This window comes from Octodon degus, unplaced genomic scaffold (genome assembly GCF_000260255.1).
Source record: "Octodon degus isolate 3935 unplaced genomic scaffold, OctDeg1.0 scaffold00075, whole genome shotgun sequence".
Classification (NCBI taxonomy): Eukaryota; Metazoa; Chordata; class Mammalia; order Rodentia; family Octodontidae; genus Octodon; species Octodon degus.
The window spans coordinates 6184731-6190726 of NW_004524651.1; positions in this window are offsets into that span (position 1 = coordinate 6184731).

Consider the following 5996-nt stretch of genomic DNA (forward strand, 5'->3'; position numbering starts at 1 on the left):
TTTAGAATATTTTGCTGAGTTTACACACCTATAATATTCAAATAACGGAACTTAACAAAAAAGGGGATACAGATGAATGTCCATTTTGTATCTGTGTATTCAAATTGGATAGGATAGATATATAGTTACATTCTCTTAATGAATAGAGTTATTTGTTCTGATGGTGTTTGTAAGTAGGATATCATGTCCACATCTTCTACAGCAATTAACCACTAGGAAGAATGCATGCAATGTGTTAATTATTGAAACTGTCCTACCAATTTGATTTGAAACTGTCTCATTGTTATTTGTTTATCAATAAAATTATGGGAATAAATAAATAAATAAAAAGAGAAAAAATACTCTAAGACATGATTCTCTGTATTGTTGACACATTAAGTTATTAAGCACATTATTCCTTCATAAGAGTAAGGCTTTGTCTTGTTTGTTTTTTGACATGGGGTAGATACACTGTTGTCCAACTCCTTTGTTCAAGCATCTGCCTATGGAGAAGGGTGGGATATGAAAGGCAATGTCAGTGAGCTGGGACTTAACTTCAAATCTATGATCAGCTACATATAGAAGGCAAGCATAGTATCTATGCTCTAAATGGACATTCTAAGTGGAAAATCTTACCCCAAAACTGTAAGAAAGATATACAACGTATAGTAGTGTTCAGATAGCTTCGCAGTTTTCACGGAAGAATTATTCTGGCAGGATTATGTGGTATAAAGAACATTAGGTTTAAGAGTTCAAATACAGGCAACTTTCTAGGCTAGTTCCACAGCTAACCCTCCAGGTGAACAGAGAAAATACCATAATTATCATGACCAACTCCTCCCATCTTATGGGGCAGAGAATTGTCACCTACTCTCACTTCTTTTCAGACTGCTGTTCAGGATCATAATGTACTCAAGACATTAACCTCTCAAACAAACTCCTCATTGATGATGCTGCTGAAAATAAAAATTATAACAGCAACCCTGGTAAGAGCTAATATTTACTGAGCACTAAGTGTGTGGCATTTGGAGCACTAATTTCTCATTTCCTGACTTAAATGAGCTCATGTCGCATACCATTTATGTCTAAGGTTAGAGTCCTCCATCTGACAACCGCATTATAACCATCCTCAAGAGACGAATCTAAAAGCAATGGAGGAAAGGCTCAAGGAGACAGAATTTGTTTCAGTGAGGACACTGTTTTGAGTTGAACTGTGTGCCCCCACCCAGTATACTGATTAATTACCAATCCACAGTACCTCAAACACATGGCCTTATTTGAATGTAGTGTCTTTGTAGACTTAATCTGGTTAAAACCAGTTCATGAAAGCAGGTGCTAATCCAGTATATCTGTGTCCTTAGCAAGAGTAGAAATTTAAACAGACACACACAAGGAGATTAGGACATGTAGACACACAGGAAGAGTACCGTGTAACATCCATGGAGAGACTGGACTGGTGCAGTTGAAAGTCAAGAGATGCCAAAGATTGCTGACCACTGCCCCCAGGTCAGGCGAGGCAAGGAAGAATGATAAGAAGATGCCAGGAAGCTACATGGTCTCAAGGAAGCCTCACCTTGGCAGCACCTTAAGCCTAAACCTCTAGCCTCCACTCCAGGCATCATCAGGGTCCTGACCCGGCATGAGTTCCATCCCCAGCACCCATTCCCTACTCACATGTGCAAAATCTCCCATATTAGGACCCCTAGTCATGTCACTTTGTTCCCTTAGCCCTAGAGAATTAATAGTACAACTATTGAGTTTAAAATATTTATAAGGCATTCAAGTGATACCCAACAGATAATGGAATAGGAATCTAAAGCTCAGGGAAAAGATTGATGCTAGATATAATTTGGGAATCACAAACAGCTAAGTGACAACTGTGTCAAATATAACAGGGAAAAAAAGATAGAAAAAGTCTCAATGAACTTAACAATTGGGCAAACATAATTCATCTTAAGGATGAAGTCCAGTGGTCATGCAGTGGATTGAGCTGTGAATGAGATCTATTCCTCCAATGGTTGTTGTAACTTGGAAATAGCAAACATAAACCATTCTTACTAAGTTTAAAAAAGAAAATGGAAAGCTAAGGTGTGTGCATATCACATACAGTCTACATGGTGCATAGATACCTCACAGAGTTTTTAAATCCACTTACAAATTTGCACAAACTTAATAGATTAAAACACCACATATTTATTACCACAGTTTGCATGGCTCAGGAGTTCAACACTACTTACCTGGATCCTCTCCTCAGTCTCAGGGCTCTAGGCCAGGCCCTGGCTGGGGCTTCTGCTCCTTCTCAAGCCCACGTTGTTCTCCACTGCTGTTGTGACACAATCCACTTCCTCACAACTCTAGGACTTTTCATGGTCTACTTACTTGAGTCTATCCAAAGAATCCATGACTACTTACCATTGCTTTCCAGTTCTTGCTGAATTAAGCTAAGCATGACATAATCTGCCTTTTGATAAACCCAGAGTCAACAGGGTAGAGACTTTAATTACATCTGAAATTCATTTTCCTCCATAAGGTAATATAACCATGGCAGTAGCATCCTACCATATCCACAGGTCCTGTCTGTGCTCAAGAGAAGAGGGTTATAGCACATAGAGCAGGAGAATCCCAGAGGGGAGGAAATCTGGGGGCCATCTCAGAGACATGCCTGCACAAGCTCCCTTGCTGTCCATTCCATGGCAAGCCCAACACTAAAACTAATCAAAAATGTACAGAACAGTATTGCAGATATGCTAGTGCACTCTGCAACCAGAATGCCTCAGTTTCCACCTCAGCTCCACCTCTTTCAACCGTGTGACCTGAAGCAAGTCATTTAACTCAAGTTCCCTGTCTGCAAGAATGGAGTGGATAGTAGTTGGTGCACCCCAACCCACTGCAAGGACTAATCAGTTTGTGGAGAACCATTCATATTGCTTCAAAGAGAGGGGGCTTCTAAGGATGCCTGAGGATGTGTCTAGTGCAGATGCACGGGGGGGGGGTACAGTTAAGTAACCATGACTTAGCACAAGTGAACATGCATGTGCTGGTTACAGTGCTAGGTAAGAATGTAGGGCTGAGGAGGTAGCTCAGCAGTCTAAGCAACTGGCTGTCAAGTGAAAGGACCTGAGTTCAATCCCCAGTACTAAAACCTTGGGCACACCATGTGGACTCCAAAACTGGGCATGATGATATGTGCCTGTAATCCCAGCTCTGGGGAGGCTGAGACAGGAGAATCACTGAGTCTGAACTGCAGAGTGAGACCCTGAATCCAGTAAATTAATATTTTTAAATGTAAATATGAGATAACAACCTATACAAGAATTATACAATCAAAATGCAGGATGCCCATCACCTGAGGAATGGATGAAAAAGATGTGGTAATGGAGTATTACTCAGCTATAAAGAATGATAAACTTGAAGCATTTATATTTAAGTGGATGCCACTTGAAGATATACTCATAAGTGAAATAAGCCAGACCCACATGTGTAAATATTGCATAGTCTCCCTAGTCTAAGAACTCAAAAGAAGAAATACAAATAGAAAGGTATAACACAATTAAAAGGAAAGCAAGGACTTGAGGATTATACAATGAAGAGAGGGCAAGGAGAAAGGCTAGGAAACATGACAGGGGCAAAGCCATGCATCTATACGCACAAGATGGGCAAGGCAAAGATCCTGAGAAACATCAACAGGTTTTTGAAACTAGCAATTAATTGGTAGGATTCTCACCCTGGCTAACTATATATTCTGATACTGAACCAAGAAACTGCACTAAAGATAGCAATGTGTAATAGAAGGGTCATGCTTGGAATGCCTGTCATTCTGGTCATTTAAATACGTACTGCTTGTCATGACATAACAATTACGGTCATACTGTCTCTCAAGTAAATGTTTATTTAAAAAAATAAAAGGGTAACAAATGAACTAAAGGGCATTCTTCACTTCTGTTACAGTGTTTGATTCTTTTGTACAGTGTTCATCTCTGCTTATATTACTCACCTCTTCTCATATGTTATCTATTTTTTCCATTGGAACTCTTAGCTCACGCATAATGATTATTTCAAATTTCTAGCCTGATGTCTCCAAAATCTCTATCAGATCTGAATCTACTTTTGGTACTTGCCTTTTCTCTTTAGACAAACTGTCTATTAAAAACAGATTCTCTATTAAAAACAGATTCTACCATTTATACAAAAAAGACCAAAAACAAACAGAATAGTCAATGCAACACTGAAGGGAAAAATTAGAGGACTGATATGATCTGACGTTTAGATATACTATAATGTTATATTAATAAATTTAGTAATGATATTGGGAAATGACTGACTAAATGATAAATGGAATCAAATACAAGGACAAAAAGTACACCTAGGCAATAGAGTAAACTAACGTTTGACAGAGAGACAAAGGTCATACAACCAAGAAAGGATTGCTTTTCAACAAACAGTACTAGGACAGCTGAACATTCACTTGCAAAAAAAATTTTTAAAAATCTAGACACAGACCTTATGCATTACACAAAAATTAACTCAAGGTTAATGAAAACATATGCTTAAATATATCACAAATATGGCGGTTAACTAATGAGCAACTTGTAACACCCAGCTGAACTGAAGTGGCGTGATTCTGGGTGGGGGAGGCCCACTGGTTTTCTTGATGTGAACTAAGCTGTTTTCATTTTCAGAGGAGCTCAGGTCCTTGCTGCTGTTGAGAATGCCTACAATTATCTCCAGGGAAATTTTGGTCCATACCTTGAATCTCACTTCCTGCTCCAGGGCGGATCCCTCAGCCTGCTGACACAGATCCTTCCCCAAATGGTGCAAACTTTCTAGCTTTGAACACTGGCCTTTGCATCTTCCCCATGTAAATCCTTTATAAAGGCACGCACGAGACATTGTCATGGTCCCTAAACTTCCATCATGACTCGTGGAGGACCTTGCCATGGGCTCCAGCTCTTCATCTGGATGCTGCAGGACATTTCCATGGGATTCAGGCCCTCAGTTGGATACTTTGGGACTCTAGTGTGTGGAAAGATCTATTGCATTCTTCTGCACTTGACTTTTTGGGTGATCTTATAAAATAATCCTATAAATTATATGTTCTGTATTAAATCTATTCCCCTGCAAACCATGACTCAACAATAAGCTTAAATGTAAACACAAAACTTTATAAATTCTATAATATATAAGAAAAAAGGGCTGAGTGTAACGGTTCATGCCTGAAATACCAGCACTCAAGAAGATGAGGCAGGAAGATCATTGCATGTTTGAGGCCAGCCTGGGCTACAAAGTGAGTTCAAGATGAGCCTGAAATGCATAGAAAAAACCCTGCCTCAGAAAAAAAATAAAATAAAAATGATAAAAACAAAATGATGTCAAGTTTGGCAATGACTTAAAGGCAACAAATATTAAAATTAATGAAAGAAAAATGATAACTTGGTCTTCATTTAAATTGAAAGCTTCTGTTCTGAAAATTCATCATTATGAGAATTATTAGTTTTCTGTTACTGTAAGAAGATACCTAAGAAAGTAGTCTTAAAAGAAGAAAAGGTTTATTTTGGCTCATGGGTTCAATGTGTAGTAAATTGACACCATAGCTTTTGGCCTGTGGCCAGGCACAGCATCATGGCAAGGAGCACGTGGAGGAACAGAGATGCTCTGCTCTTGACGGCTTTCATTAACCTCAGATCTTAAAGATTCCATCCCCTCTCAACAGGACCATGAGTTGGTGGCTCACCCTTTGGCATATTTAAGATCCAAGCCAGAATAAGAATAAAGGAACAGCCCAACCATTGGAAGAAAAATCTTTGCAAAATAAATAACTGATAAAGGTCTTGTATCCAAAATATGCAAAGAACACTTAAAACCCAACAATAAGAAAACAAATAACCTTGTTCATTTTCCAAATGGGCTAAAGCTCTGAACAGATTCCATACTGGTCATTTGCATATGGCAAAGAAGAAAGAAAGAAAGAAAGAAAGAAAGAAAGAAAGAAAGAAAGAAAGAAAGAAAGAAAGAAAGAA